Below are 16,139 nucleotides of genomic sequence, written 5' to 3' on the forward strand. Positions count from 1 at the left end.
TTGAACTCCACTTTCAGGAAGGTGAAATCACAAGATGGCAGCAGCAGGGATTGATTCTAAAAACTGGCATTCTAAGCCACTGTCAGCCTCGTCTCTCCATCTCCACAACTCTAATTATAGTAGCAAAAGAGAAGGATGAGCCTAGGGGCCCTGGAAGATTCTGAATTAAAGATTAAATTATATTAACTCCACTCAGGCTGGGAAGTGGTCAGATGGGTCTTAAAAAGCTTTATAATAGGCTTTATGATAATGAGAGTTGAAGCAAAGTTTCTGCCCAGCCGTCTAATGAAATTCATCTGAATACTGCATCATTTCCCTTCGTCCGGGTGATCCAGGTTTTGCACAACCATGTTCCTGCCCTCGAGGTGGTATGCTAAAGCCGGGGGTGAAAAAAAAAAAGTGTGGTAGATGACTTTTTGCAAGTGGACAACCACAGGCTCTCCAAGGACTGTTGTCTTGTTGGGGAAGGAGAGGCCAGGCAAGTTTATTCGTGCCTTCAGCTAAGCAGGAGTAAAGGGAATTCTTTGTCCAGGGAAGGGGTGTGACTGGAGTAGCCCTCAAATGCTCAATCTGGAAGCATTTTCTGCCTGGGCTGGAATTTGAGGCAGTTTTTTTTTTTTTTTTTTTAATAATAAGAGAGTGAGGTCCTCGCAGAATTGTGGAATGGAGGACACCAGGACACAAGGGGATGCTTTGAGAAGACTTCTTATTTGTTTATTTATTTAGCTGCACTGAGTCTTAATTGTAGCATATGGGATCTTAGTTCCCTGACTAGGGATCGAACCTGGGCCCCGTGGTTTGGAAGCACGGAATCTTACCTCCTGGACCACCAGGAAGTCCCAAGAAGCCTTCTGAAGGGGTGGGGAAGCCCTAGTGTCAGTGGGCCTGGGTCCTGAAGGTGCTGGTTGGAAGAATTGGAGTTGTCGGTTGGTGTAGGTATTTGGGCCAGAGACAGATGGCAGATACCAGAGAGCTGTAGATGTGTGTAGATAGGAGAAGTGACAGCGAGGGCAGGGGACATTACTGGAGGTGGGGGGTCTTGAGTGGAAGTAAAGGGAACCTGTTTTTGTACTGAAGGAAGAGCTTTTGTTCATCATAATCCTAACAAAACAACTCAAAGAGATCAGTGTCTAATGTTCTTGTGGGGACCTCTTGCCATCAATTAACAGGTCCCCAGACCTTTCCTTTATTAAAGCAGGGAAGAAATCTGATACCAGCTATGTGTTCTTTTCCCTTATAATTCTTTGATGTTGTGGGATCTGTTCAGGATTGCCTTAAATTGGAGTTATTTTCATGTATTTGATTGTTTTGTTTGTAACACCCATTTCCCCTTACTCTGCTCTTCCTTTTCCATGGCGACCTCTGCAAACACCTCTTCTGTCAGCTGGGCCTTGGATCCTGTTTGTGTTGTTGATAATGGAGCCACGTCATGAGATGGGCTGCCTGTCTTCTCAGGGATCCTTTTTATTAACTCTCCTTACCCCAAGAGTCCCATAAATTTGAAATCTTCTGTCTCCTAGAAAGGCAGCATTTAGTAGGTAGTATTAATCTGTTTTTTCTACATGATAACCAGTGTGATCCCTCACATTTGGTACAGTAATCTGGTTTTAAAGCAAAATTAGCTTGGTGCTTGGAGAAGGCAATGGCACCCCACTACAGTACTCTTGCATGGACAGAGGAGCCTGGTGGGCCGCAGTCCACGGGGTCACGAAGAGTCAGACACGACTGAAGCGACTTAGCAGTAGCAGCTTGGTGCTCACACATAGCCTGGATCCATTAGGTACCTTAGCCCTGTGTCTGTACCTTAGTGGAAGTGGTATCATGGTTAGGTGTTTTTGAAACTTATAAGGTGGCCAGCTTCTCCACCCTCAAGTGTTACTTTAAGAGCTGTAAGGAGCTTGGGTAACTTAACCAGGATGTGTTTGCTCCTTAGGTAGAATTAACTGATTGCATTGGCGACCTTGATTTGACTTTGGTAGGAAGGGCTTGGAGGAGGAGGAGAAGGAGGAATGGGAGATCTTTGTGTGAGTAACTGTTTGTTGCTCCAGGGCAAACCACGCCTCCCCGCCCTGGCCAGGTACCCTCCCCCTGCCGCCCCGCCCCTTTCCTAAAGACCTCCAGAGAAGGAAACTTTGCAACCTTTTAGATGCAACACATACATTGGGAAGGAAGACTTGATTTTCACTGATTTAAGTCATAATTTAAAACAGCAAATAAAGTGCTTCAGGGTAAAATGTTATATAAAAGAAAGGTGATGAGCTATTGGTTGCAGTTTCACAAGATAGCTTATATATGCTTGCTTTATTTCTTTGACTTTTACTTTTTGGATAGAGTGCCGAATGAATATAGTTCTGTTGTAAAAATCTAGTAGAGCACAGACAGAAAGCTTTCCTGGTGGCTCTGATGGATTAAGAATCTGCCTACAAGGTGGGAGACCCAGGTTCCTGGGTCGGGAAGATCGCCTGGAGAAGGAAATGGAGAACAGCCCACTCCAGTATTCTTGCCTGCAGAATCCCGTGGACAGAGGACCCTGGCGGGCTACAATCCATGGGATCACAAAGAGTCGGACATGACTCAGTGATTAACAGGAGCACAGACGGAAAGTAAAATGTGGAAGTTCCCCTCCCTGCCCCATGTCCCTCTTTGAGTCTGAAATACCTTCTTTCGGAGAAGGCAATGGCACCCCACTCCAGTACTCTTGCCTGGAAAATCCCATGGACAGAGGAGCCTGGTAGGCTGCAGTCCATGGGGTCGCTAAGAGTCAGACACGACTGAGCGACTTCACTTTCACTTTTCATTTTCATGCATTGGAGAAGGAAATGGCAACCCACTCCAGTGTTCTTGCCTGGAGAATCCCAGGGATGTCGGGAGCCTGGTGGGCTGCCGTCTCTGGGGTCGCACAGAGTCGGACACGACTGAAGCGACTTAGCAGCAGCATACCTTCTTTATAGTTTGATACAGCATATTCTCCCAGGCTTTTCCCTCTCATTTCTATTCATACACTCACACAAATACAGCTTTTTTGACATAAATGGACTCACAAGAACATATGGTTCAACAACTTGATTCTCAAGGGGTGATTTACTCCACTCTTTTTTCAGTCTTAATTTTATACCCATATCAGAACTGATTTTGTTATTTTATAGCTAGTAGAAGCTGTAATTGGTGAAGTCATTAGGGAGCAGCAAGTCTTACTCAATAGCCATATAACAGAATAATTTTGTCTTGTGGTATCAAGAACAACAGTCATAATGAAAACACTGCCCTTAAGTGTTAATGTACTTAAGAGAAATAATTGACTTGTTCATTCTGAATATTTTCTCTAGAAACACATACATTTAACAAATTAAGCACACCCATATTTTATTGACTGTCTTAATTATAATCTTGAATTAAATAAAGCCCATTTAAAACTCATTGAGAGGACAATTGTAAATACTGGATTTTGTGTCCAAGTCAATCAATTGCTCTTATTTGTTCATAGACTAGGAAAAAAAATGAGAAGTTTTCCTGCATTTTCAGCTCCCAAATAATTCTTCCATTTAAAGTGAACTGGACTGGAGTCACCTTTAAGGTTGCTGGCTACCAGACATTCAAGACCTTAACCCAAAGGAAGATAATTTTTTTCCTTTAGTCCTGCTGGAGCAGCTATTGCTGTAAAAAGATTATCATTTCAAAGTGTTGGGTTACTTCTCAAGTTCACTAGTATGAACTTTCTTTAAAACCTCGGGAGCAAAAACAGATTTCTTGGATGGTTCACCTTTAGACCTGATTTTTAAAGTAGTTGCTATTTTGGAGGGATGGTGGTTGGATTCACATATCACAGCCAACCCTTCTTAAACATCAGGGTTTGACCTGCTGCCACCCATCCAGAGAGCTCTGTTGTGTTAGAGCCTCCTTACGGTCCTTTCCTGAAAAGACTTTGATCTGTTCCTTCAAGAAATACCTGAGTGCCTTCTACAAGCACTCATTGTTCTGTTATCTCAGATGCCAAGAACTAAAAGCTAACATCATAATGACCATTTTAAGTAGTCACCTGGTATGCATTTTAATCTTTGATAAATAGAAACATTAACTAAAAACACCTCTGACGTTAGGGAACTCTTTTCTGTCCCTAAGGTAAAGTCTTTTTCTTGCTGTTTCTTAAATCTTCTTGTTTTGTTCTCAACTCTTCTTCAGCAGCCATGGATTACACATACCCTAGGCAGTCCTGGTAAAGAGCCCTTTAGAAGTAAGAGATAATACCAATGCTGGTGGGAGACTGGGGCTGGGGAGAGGTAAGGGCGAATTCTTTGCTTTGAAAATATGCAAATATCCCGAGTCCCGGATATATGGAATGTCTTTATTAACTGATGGGAATTTTGTATTGGAACTGGGATTTTCATACTTGGCTCTGAATTCCTGTTGTTGCTGTGCTCAGTCGCTTAGTTGTGTCCAGTTCTTTGCCGCTCCGTGGATTGTAGGCCCCCCCAGGCACCTCTGTCCATGGAATTTCCCAGGCAAGAATACCAGAGTGGGTATTCTCTTCTCCAGGGGATCTTCCCGACCCAGGGGTTGAACTGTGTCTCCTGAATTGGCAGGTGGATTCTTAACCACTAGTGCTACCTGGGAAGCCCACCAGAACAGAACAAAAGAAAACTAGAATGATCACATGCTTTGCCATCAGATAGGACACAGCATCCATACCAAACTTCCTCCCGAGGACTTTGGTGTTGAGGGTGTGGTGACGCTAAGATTGGGCCTATCCCTGGTGGCTCAGACAGTACAGAATCTGTCTGCCAGTGCCAGAGATCTGCATTCTTTCGATCCCTGGGTCAGGAAGATCCCCTGGAGAAGGGAGTGGCAAACCCACTCCACTATTCTTGCCTGGAGCATCCCCTGGACAGAGGAGCCTGGCAGGCTGCAGTGCATGGGGTCTCAAAGAGTTGGACACGACTGAGCGACTAACACACACACACCTGGTACTCAGTCCCAGAACCTGGAGCTCTCACCATTGCTGTTTTCTGGAAGCTGCTGGGTCAGCTCAGTGGGAGGTGGGTGGGGCAGACTCTTCCAGATCTGCCCCTTCTCAGAGGCCCTCCCTTGACCTGGGATGATCCCTGACCAGCACTGGTCTGCGCTTCTCTCTCCTGTCCCTGGTGTTTCTCCCTGCTTCATCCCCTAAGTCAGAAGGTCCCAGGCGGGTTGTAAGCTGTGCCTGGTGGCCTTGGCCTGAGCCCCATAGCAGGTGGTACTACTCCTGGGAGACCCTGTGTGCCAGGCCAGCCTTCTCTCCACCAGCAGCTTTCTTCAGAAGCCTTTCTGGTTTTCCTCAGTGGTTTTGTTCTGCGTTGATTCTGTGTTGATGTGGAGATGAATGGTCTGTTGGGGATTCTGCCTCGCAGATGGACATGTCTGTTAGTTTATTAGAGGAGTGATTGTGCAGATAGATTTGTTCCCGGCTCATCCCCAAGCTAGACAACCCTCTGTGACACTGTTTAGAGATGATTTGCTGAGCAGTTTCTTAATGTCTTCTGATGTTCCAGTATAGTAAGATAGCTTGCTGACGAGTTTTGCAATCTGTCTGCTGGTATCGCATTACAGGAAAGCCAGATTGCGTTCGGAGCTCCGGCTGAGGTCGCTCTCCTTCCCTTCGTCAGGATGGGGGATAGCTTTTAGCTGGGTGTCCCTGTACCTCTCAACTGGGAGGAGCGGCAGTCCTTTTCTTTCTCATACTCGAATCTGAATCCTGGTCCATCCACCCCACTCCCTACCCCCAAGGGTGGACTGCTAAGAAGGTTGAAACTAGTTAAGACAATGATTGTGCCTCTGGACTTGAATTCACTTTAGAAAAATCTTAGCAGATCTTATGCATAATCCCCTTATGTTAAAGGGGAATTATTTTGGAGGTGAGGGAGAAACTGATGGCCTGTATGGAGAGAGAGTGGAAGAAGGCCTGGAAAAACTCTCCCAGCAGAAGAGAAGGAGGCTCTGGGATACGTCACCTTTGTTTTAATTAAAACACTATGCAATACAAACATTTGCCTTCCCCTTCTTACCCCACCACAGAAGAGCTGTAATTTCCCATATTTGGAATCTCAGGAGGGCCAGGCCACATCTGAGGATAAGGCCAGACTCAGTCTATGCTTTGGGGAAAAGTAAGTAACTGTAAGCGCCGAGAGGGCTGTGGTATTTATGATGCATCTATGGTTAATGTATGTGCTTCCTTGTCATCATTTATTCAGCAGCCCCTGATGTCCTGGAGCTGATGCTCTGCCCATCAGCAATCTGACTTTTGTTTTCTTCTGCGTATTTTCCCGTTTTCAAATGTGTAGGCATTCAGCTTTAATCAAGTAGGCTTTGCCTCTGTCATCTGTAACGGGGGATGACTGAAGTCATGTGGAGGATTTTAAGTAACTAATCTCTTAAGACAGTCAGAGCATAATCTCCCCTGGTCCCTGATCATCCTGCCTGCATCCCAGAGATTGGCAAGGTTCTGCAGAGGAGACCGGACAGGGGCCTTGGCATCTTTTGGAGAGACTGGGCATCCTTCTTGCTGGTGACGGGTTTTGTTTGCCTTTGGCATGGGAACAGGGCCTGCTGATCATTTGCTATGTCAAGAGAGTTCAAGATGTTCCGTGAATGTGACTAGTGTTTTACTGAATCTCTGTGCGGGTACAGCGAACAATGACAGGCTGAACTCGTGTGAAGATGCCATCCAAGCTCATTGATGTCTGTACAGCATGTGCAGGGCTGGCTCTCACGGAAATGCAACAGAATAGACAGGAGGCCTGCTTGTTAGTGTTGTTCACTGACATTTTTTAGTAAATTACATCAGATCAATCAAAAGATTGGGGGTGCAGGGTCTAAAGTTCTCATGTGCTTTGCTTGGAATTCCAGTGTAACTTTATGTAGGTGTCATGTATTAGACTGAATTGGATTACAGCTGCTCTCCCAATTGTCATTTCTTTTTTTCCCCCACCCACGTTCTTTCTTTCTTTTTTATTTATTTATGGGTTCATTTAAATTTTTTTTACTTTTTATTCATGTATTTACTTGGCTGCACCAGGTCTTAGTTGCGGCACATGGGATCTTTAAGTTGAGGCATATGAACTCTTAGTTGCAGCATTTGGGATCTAGTTCCCTGACCAGGTATCGAACCCAGGCCCTCTGCATCGGGAGCATGGAGTCTTAGCCTCTGGACCACCTGGGAAGTCCCTCCACCCACTTTCCGAGGTTAGCTCTGGTTCTCACTACCAGAAGTGTCCTGTAGAAGAATTTGGTGAATATTACACCAAGTGCAGCCTTTGCTCCTTTCTCTTAATAGGATGGTAAAATCCCTAACCACGTAGACTAATGAAGAAGATTAGTTTGAATTAGAAAAGTGTCTGAGTTACCAAATATTTCTCAAGAACTTCACTGTTGGTACTTTTAAGTAAATACCATAACTCAAACTAGGCTAACAGAACACCTAATAAAGATCCTTGGGGGATGCTGCTTTAGGAGAGAAACAAGGTTGATTTGCAATTAACATACCAATTGTTTATGTAAATGGTGTTTCTGAGACACTGGGATTGTGCTTGAGAGCAGTTTGTTCTCTTAAATATTTTGAATAAGGCCCATGAAACCCCCTGTGTGTATGCTGCTGGCAGTTTATATGTGGTGTAAGGACCTGTTTTTCGAGGACCTAATTCAGAATTATCAGCAATATCAGAAATCCCAAGTAGGTGACCTGTAACTTCCCAAAATTAGTTAGATCACTTAGCCAAATATTTCTACAGCACCAGCACTTGTCTCCTGTAACACAATCTAATAAGCTTAACAATGTGTTTGTGTGTTATATGGAGGAGACACAGCCATCCTTGGGTGGTTTGTGCGTGTGTGCATGCTAAGTCGCCTCAGTCCTGTCCCCATGTCCCTCAGTCTCTGCGACCCCATGGACTGTAGCCTGCCAGGCTCCTCTGTCATGGGATTTCTCAGGCAAGAATACTGGACTGGATTGCCATGCCTTCCTCCAGGGGATCTTCCCAGCCCAGGGATGGAACCTGGGTCTCCTGCATTGCAGGCAGATTCTTTACTGTCTGAGACCCCAGGGATGCACATTACAGCATATAATGTGGGGGGAAATATATGGCATTCATGATTTGGACAGTGTCAGCCTGAACACACATATGCAAACACTTCCTGTAGACAATATTAAAGAAAGGTGAGCAGATTTACTATAGGAACAGTTTTGTTTTTATTAGTTTTTATTAGAGTATAGTTGATTTACAATGCTGTGGTAGTTTCAAGTGCCCAGCAAGTGAATCAGTTATACATATACATGTATCCACTCTTTTTTTAGATTCTTTTCCCATATAGACCCTAACAGAGTATTGAGTAGAGGTCTCTGTGCTATACAGTAAGTCCTTATTAGTTATCTAAGTTGTGTATTTTATATACATATGGGCTTCCCTGGTGGCTCAGAGGGTAAAGAATTTGCCTGCAATGTGGGAGACCTGGCTTCAGTCCCTGGATCAGGAAGATCCCCTAGAAAGGAAATGGCAGCCCACTCCAGTATTCTTGTTTGGAGAATTCCATGGACAGAGGAGCCTCGCGGGCTACAGCCCATGGTGTCGCAGAGAGTCAGACAGTCTGAGCGACTAAGCTCACACATTTTATATATAGCAGTCGACGGAGTGACTAAGCACGCACATTGTATATATAATAGTATGTGTATGTGTCAATCTCAATCTTCCGCTTTATTGCTTCCCTGCTCTTCACCCCAGGGTAACCACAGTTTGTTTTCTACATCTGTGAGTCTAGTTCTGTCTTGTAAAGAAGTTCATTTGTACCCATTTTTTTTAGATTCCACATATCAGTGATATCATTTGATATTTGTCTTTCTTTGTCTGACTTATTTCACTCATTGTGATAGTGTCCGAGATGACTTTTTAATTAATGATTTAGTGCACCAGACTGTAAGTTCCATCAGGACAGGAATTATGGCTCGGTAGTTGGTCCTGGGGTCCCAAGCCCTTCCTTAGCCTGTTGCCTGGCATAGTGTAAATATTAGGTTGAACTGTGTAACATTGCTATGTTTAGAGGTCAAAAACAGTCGAATATCAGCAATTAGGTCACACAGTTCAACCTAATTGCCATCTTTGTGTATTGAATGTTGACTACGTGTCATAATTGATGAGTTCTTAGATGCCTGTATTTAACACAGTTCTCTTTCTTTCCTTTTTTTTTTTGAATGTTTATTTATTTACTTGGCTGTGCCAGATCATAGTCACAGCATGTGACCTCTTAGTGTTGCACCATGAGGGATCTAGTTCCCTGGCTAGGGATCAACCCCAGGCCCCCTGCATTGGGAGCGCGGAGTCTCAGCCCCTGGACCACCAGGAAAGTCCCCAACACAGTTTTCTGTAGCCAATGAAATCCCAGCTACCGTATTTGAAAAGGAACTCTAAAACCTGGAATAGCTAAAAACTCGTGGACTTGTGATGCAGAGGTAGGGCATCCGTGAGACTTCAGAGCCTTGGATTCAGTAGATTTTCTCTGCAGTTCTTGGTGCATTTTCCAGCCAAAGATGGAGCCACGTGCCTTGGGGTCCAGAGTGCTGTCCATAGCCTGAAGAATCTGGAAGCGTGTGCTGGAAAGCTGGGCTAGAAGGCAAAGACAGGAATAAGGTGGCCCGAAGAAGGCAGAGAGACCCGTGAGCCCTGTTGAAGGAGCCACGTCTGATCCTGAGTGAAGGGAGCTCTTGTTTTCACAGCCCAGACTTCCTGCGCTCAGGTGTTCGTGGTCCACGGATTTGTGGTGCCCACAATGTGCTCAGTGACTGGCTAGGCACTACAGACCTCATCGGGAGCCTCCTTTGTGCCTGAGCTGCCGCGGGCTGGATGTAGACCCTGGCCCAGTGGAGGCAAGGGTTGAAATGAGGAAAAAGCCCAGCTGGGCCCTGCTGGGAGAGGCCCAGCACTCTGGCCTGGGGCCTGCTCCCTGGCTGTGGAACTGGGAGTCAGGCCCAGCCTAGGGTTTGGACTAGGGCTTCCCAGCCTCCTCTGCTAAGTCCTTTTTTTTTGCATCTGTTTGGATTTCATGGCTCTCTTTCCAGTTTCTATGCACAAATGTCCAATTGTGCCACACTATTGTAACGCTCACTGTTTTCTCACACCCACAGGATAATTCCTCGTTCGGCTCAGTTCCACCACTATTTGTTGAGCAGCCGTATGTGCCAGCACAGGATGGGGGTGGCAGGGGAGGGAAGGCACACAGATGCGTGACACTGGGTCCTGCCTGCAGCAGACACGTAGGTTATTTACACGGCAGCCATTTTTTTCCCTCTTTCTCTTCTTGTTGGCAGAATCCTGAGGTAGTTTGAATGTCATGCCTCCATTCTCCACCCCCACCCCCCAACTCAAGGAAAAGTGGCTCTGCTTCCAGCTCTAGGGTAAAAGGTGATTGATTCAAGCCATGCCCATGGTCTAGATATGGGCATGTAACATCGTTTTAGCCAGTGAGATACGAGAAGTCCTCTGGGGAGGGAAGGGAGTGGATTCTTGGAAAGATGTCTTCTCTCTTAAAAGGAAACACAGAAGGGGCAACTTCTTCCATTAGATTCTTGGAAATGAGCAGCCATTTTGTCACCATGAGGAAAGCAAATCTGTTGAGGCTGTCAGAGGGGTAAAGATGGGAAGAAACAGGGTCCTTAATGACAGAGCCACTGAAGGCTGAGTAGGCCGATCTTTGCACTTTCTGTTGTCACTGGTTCAGCCAGAGGAGTTATAAGCAGATAGAGTAGGGGCTCACCAGAGAGAGAGAACCAGGCATGGCTTTCTTGACATGAGAAGTCATTTTTGGCCTGAGTTATTTTGGGATCTAAGCCTGGCCACAATACTTGTCCTGGAACAGATCTCAGTAGTTAATGATCATAAGAGAACAAGAGAATGCAAGAGCTGTTATCAGGCAAGAGAAGTAAGGCTAGCAAAGATAGTATATCAGTTCAAAAGACTCCCAGTTCTCTTTCAGTAGTAAATATTAGCCTGAAATGTTTAACCTCCAGATCAACTGGAATGTAAGGGATGATGTTCAATCACCAAGTCATGTCTGACTCTTTGCGACCCCATGGACAGCTTGCCAGACTTCCTTATCCTTCACTATCTTCCAGATTTTGCTTAAACTCATGTCCATTGAGTCAGTGACGCCACCCGACCATCTCATCCTCTGTCACTCCCTTCTCCTCCTGCCCTCAGTCTTTCCTAACATCAGGGTCTTTTCCAATGAGTCAGCGCTTCACATTAGGTAGGCAAAGTTTTGGAGCTTCAGCTTCAGCATTAGTCCTATCAATGAATACTCAGGGTTGATTTCCTTTAGGATTGACTATTTTGATCTCCTTGCAGTCCAAGGGACTCTTAAGTCTTCCCTAGCACCACAATTTGAAAGCATCAGTTCTTTGGCACTCAGCCTTCTTTACCGTCCAGATTTCATAGAAAAGCTATGACAAAGACAGACAGTGTATTACAAAGCAGAGACATCATTTTCCCAACAAAGGTCCATAAGGTCAAAGTTATGGTTTTTCCAGTGGTCACGTATAGATGTGAGTTGAACCAAAAAGGAATGATGGTGTTAACCTTCTCTAATCCTTGTGATTTCAGTCCACTAAAACTTGGACTGTCAAGCCTCCATGAATATGTATGTACTCTTAGCTTAAAACTAGCCTAACTTTGCTGTTCAAGGTGACACTGCCTTGGGAAAGACCTCTGGTGTTCTCCTTACTTGCTGCAATAATAAATTCTGTCTTCTCCTAATCTTTGGCGTGGTTGTGTTTCTCTTGGCTCAGCATCCACCAAGAGGTAAACCCAGTTTTTCGGGTAACAGAATTGATGTTTCCCACTGCTTACAGTTGAAGGCAACCTGTATTAGATACTCCCTCAAGGGAGCAGGAAATAGGATTTATTCTTATAAAACAATAAAAGGTTCTTTCTCTCTTATAAAACAAGGTAGGTTCTCATCACAAGGCACAGTGTTCAGAGCCAGTGCTTACCCCTGTGGTAAAGCAGAGGAGAAAGAGGTTAAGTATGTTAGTAGGAAGGACTCCAGTGGGGAGATTGTATTTGAATGGACTCTAAGAGAGAATTAGGATTTGTGTAGAAAGAGTGAGGAGCGGATGGCATGAACAGACCTTTGGAGACAGGAGTGGACGAGGCTCTGGCAGAGAACAGGGAGATTATGTCCTAATTCCACAAGCAGATTCTAGAGCACTGCAAATTGCAGGCTTAGAAGGTGACCCTTGATTTATGTGGTGTGGGGATCGTGGGCTTTTGAGCAGAGAAGAAACTAAGAAAGCAGCCGCTGGAAGGAAGGATTTGGCAGGTCGATCAGAGGGAAGAAAATAAAAGCTGAATGACTGGTTTAAGCTCCTGGAATGATGCAGTTGTTTGTGATGAGATGTGAGTTGAAAGCAGGAGGGCATGGCAGAAGATTTCAAAGGAAAATTGTAAAGGAAAGTAACTGTTAAAAGAAGGGAGGGTTGAATGAAGGGGTGATTGGATCTTGCATCTAGAAGATGACTGTAAGAGTTTGAGTGTGATGACTTGATATAAAATGGAAATTTGGAAGAGAGGACTGAATTTAGGAAGCTTCTGTGTGGGGTTTGAGGTAATGATGGAAGCTCTAAGTAATGAGGCTTTGAATTCATACGAAAACAGGGGCTTGACCTTGGGAATGAGAGGTCAGGACTTCAGATGAGGTGGTGGAGGCAACAGCTCACCAGGTATGCGCACCTTCAAATTTTGGCAGATTTGTTGAGGCCCTGTGACTAATGTGAGCCAATAAAATGGGTGAGGAGGTGACAGGTGTCATCTTCTGGCCGAGGCAGCTAAAAGCCTAAATTTCTTCACTTCCTCCTCCCGTGCCACAGCACTCTTGGGGCCAGGGGCCAGGGGCTGAGGATGTGGTCACAAGGGGAAGAGGGCCATCCTTCCAGACTTGCATTGCTTCATCTTTAGTCTGGGACTCTTTGTGGAATCCTTCTAGAGCTGTGACAGGGTGGCACTCTTAACTGCTATTTGTGTGATCTGGATAATAAGTGATCTTCAGGTCCACCAACTTCTGACTTGATTTGCTCAGAGATCTGTGTTGGAGGGGCTAGAGCGTGCTGACTGACTTTCCTTCTCTCTGTGGGACTCTCGGTATTTCTGGAGGGTGAGTTTACTTCCCCCCTACTCCCTGCCCCAAGGCCCTTTAGCTTTCCAGGGAGGGGATCCCTGTCCCTGAGCCATGCCAGAGAGATGACTGCTCTGTCCGCGGTCACCAGGATGTCAGTGGCTTTCAGAGGGGAATGTTTTGGTGACTGGTATCTAACTGGTGACTAGCTTGAGCATCTCACTCACCTGGCTAAAGGTGAGAGCTTTGGGAAAAAGTTCCAGACTTCTAGACTAGACTAAGAATGAGGTCTGAAGTCCTTTTCACCTTTCCTAGTCTGAAAAGATTCCAAATGTGCTTTGCTTAAAGGCTCAGGAGTGCCGAGCTGGCCCTGAGAGCACAGGCGCACTTTGTTCGGGGCTGTGTGCGCTGGCCTGGCTGACTCAAGTTGTTTTCCTAAGGGCAGGGGCCCCGGTGCAGAGCTGGGAGGCATTTGGCATCTGGTTTTCGTCAGGCAGCGAGTAAAAGTGCAGATGCTGAATCTGATCTTGCTTTAAACAAAGCACAGCTAGACACAAAGGAAGGGCCTTTGTGCAAAGCCTCTTCTGCCTCGGTGTGATCTCTGCTGTGTCCTGTTTCTCCTTTTACTGGAGACTTTGACTCTACAGACACTTAGAAGAAAACCTTCAGACCTGGGGACAGCTGGCCTGGGCCACTGGGGTGTTTCTCTCTGACTTGAAAATTTAAAGACAGCGAGGGACTCTTTCTCTGTTTCATGGAGAGTTGGTGTTTTTATTTTTCCTCCGCTTTCAGCAGACTAGGGCTGTCATATATATTTGTGAATGCTGCCTTGTTCGTGGGCTCGGTTTATTCACAGCTCTCCCTGCTCCCTCTGACAGGCCCACAAGGGCCACGTCTAGTCGCAGGAGGAGCTGTCTGTCAGCCTGGCCTTGCCTTCATCCATCAGTCCATCCAGTCATCCATCCCTCTGTCCACCCGATCACCGTTCGATAAGCACTGGTTATTGAGCCAGCAGTGTGATTTGGAGCAAATTACTTAACTCTTCTAAATGCCCTTTTCCTTATCTGAAAATAATGGGAGCCACTCGTTCGGGTTGTTGGGTGAATTTAGTGGAACCTTCGGGAGAGAGTCTTTGTGTAGGAAATGCTCTATAAGTTGTAGTGATTGTTCATCGTTGTTTAGGACCAGGGTGCCACCCTCATCAGCTGACGGCCGCAGGTTGCCTTAGTTAGACATACATGTCATTTGGAGATTGGATTTAGGCCACAGTACACAGTGGCGAGCCATAAAGGAACAGCTACCTTTGGACCACTTTGTCACCTCCCTCGCGCTATCTTGCTTTTCCTGTTTCAGCCTTGGCGAGGCTATTGTAGCTGAAATCTCCTGGCCTTTGACCAGATGACCCCTGGGCGTTCCCCAGCTTTGAGGTTCTCCCATGCTGAGATGGCTCCAAGGGGTCCTCCCTGCATCAGGAGCTACTGCCTGGCCCTCTCCCGCCCCGCACCTTCACCTCTTTGCCACCTGCCACACCACTGCTTCTGGCATCGCCACAGCGTGCACCACTGTTCCCCCTTCCCTTCTCCATCTCCTCAGCACCTGTTCCTGTTGACACTGCTGTCTCTTGCCTGTTCTTCAGGGTCTCCGTTTGCCTGCTCTCCTGGTACATTACTCGGGATTCCCAGGTGGTGCTGTGGTATACAATCTGTTTTCCCGTGCAGGAGACATGGGGTTCAATCCCTGTGTTGGGAAAATCCCCTGGAGTAGGAAATGGCAACCCACTCCAGTGTTCTTGCCTGCGGAATCCAATGCACAGAGGAATCTGGCTGGGGTGGAAACGAGTCAGACATGACTGAGCAGCTGAGCACAGGCATACCTGGTCCTTTGGGGAGCAGCGTTGACGTCCTCTGTGTACCGTGCTGGGCTGCACTCTAGAGCAGCGGTCCCCAGCCTCCAGGATCTAATGCCTGATGATCAGAGGTGGAGCTGATGTGATAACAACAGAAATAAAGTGCACAATAAATGTAATGCACTTGGATCATCCCGAAACCGTTCCCTACCGCCCCCATGGAAAAATTGTCTCCCACGAAACTGGTCCCTGGTGCCAGAAGGGTTAGGGACTGCTGCTCTAGAGAACCTGCAGTGGCCCTGTGAGTGCCAGGCAGAGAGGATGCAATCAGATTGTCCTGGTGGAAGGGAGTTGTTTATCACTGGGCGGCGGGGACGGTCTGGGGAGATAGTGGCCTTGCCTAAGACACCTGAAACAAGGGCATGTAATGGGCAAGAAGCCTTGCCAGGCTCTCCTGAGGGAGCTGTGCTTCTGTGCCCAGTTTCCTTTGGTGCCCAGCTTAGCTGTCTACCCTCTCTGCGTTTCACCTCTGACAGCTCCCTTGATTCTGCCTCTGGCAAGCCTAGTTTCCTGTGGATGCTTTTCTACGGCCACTTTCTGCCTCATTCTAGCTCTCTTCAGAGAATTGAGGAAGCTCCCTCCTTCATTACTTAGGAGCCAAAACTAGCCCTGTCTTGGCTGGAAAGTGTGTTGTGCTTAGAGGGACTTTCTAAGTAAAATTAGACCTTGTAGAGAACCACACCTTGAATTTCCAAGCTTTTAAAGTTCCTGGAAAGTCCTTTGGATCCATTGTTTCTTTTTGACCCTTCCCCTGCCCCAAACTCTACCCCGCCTTTCGTCTAAAGATCCTGAAGGTGGCATTTAACCAGAAGCCAGGCAGAGGAATGCTCTGTCCTGGCGCCTGTGGGAAGTGACTGGGAGTGGCCAGAGCTTGTGCCCAAGGGTTGAATGGATGGAAATGAACCGCAATGTGTCATAACAGAGACTTTGTCCTGCCCCAGCTCGGCTCTGTGTTTAAGCTGACGGCCGTATAGGGAGGTGATGCAGTTGTGGGAAAGCACTTCTGTGGCCCCTCATTAAAGCAGAGGAAATGAGAGGCCTGCAGGCCACAGCCAGGCTGGCCTTGAGCAAAATGGTCAAGTGCTGGGCTCCGCCACCAGCCTCT

At 46.5% G+C, this 16,139-nt stretch overlaps 1 protein-coding gene across 2 annotated transcripts in view; it reads left to right on the plus strand.

Annotated features, from left to right (window-relative positions):
* The window catches only part of IGSF3 (immunoglobulin superfamily, member 3), a 129,881-nt gene that overhangs the window by 7,604 nt on the left and 106,138 nt on the right, over window positions 1-16,139 (plus strand). The window lies entirely within an intron of this gene.

The sequence above is a fragment of the Bison bison genome, unplaced genomic scaffold (genome assembly GCF_000754665.1).
Source record: "Bison bison bison isolate TAMUID 2011002044 unplaced genomic scaffold, Bison_UMD1.0 scf7180017864519, whole genome shotgun sequence".
NCBI classification, from domain to species: Eukaryota; Metazoa; Chordata; class Mammalia; order Artiodactyla; family Bovidae; genus Bison; species Bison bison.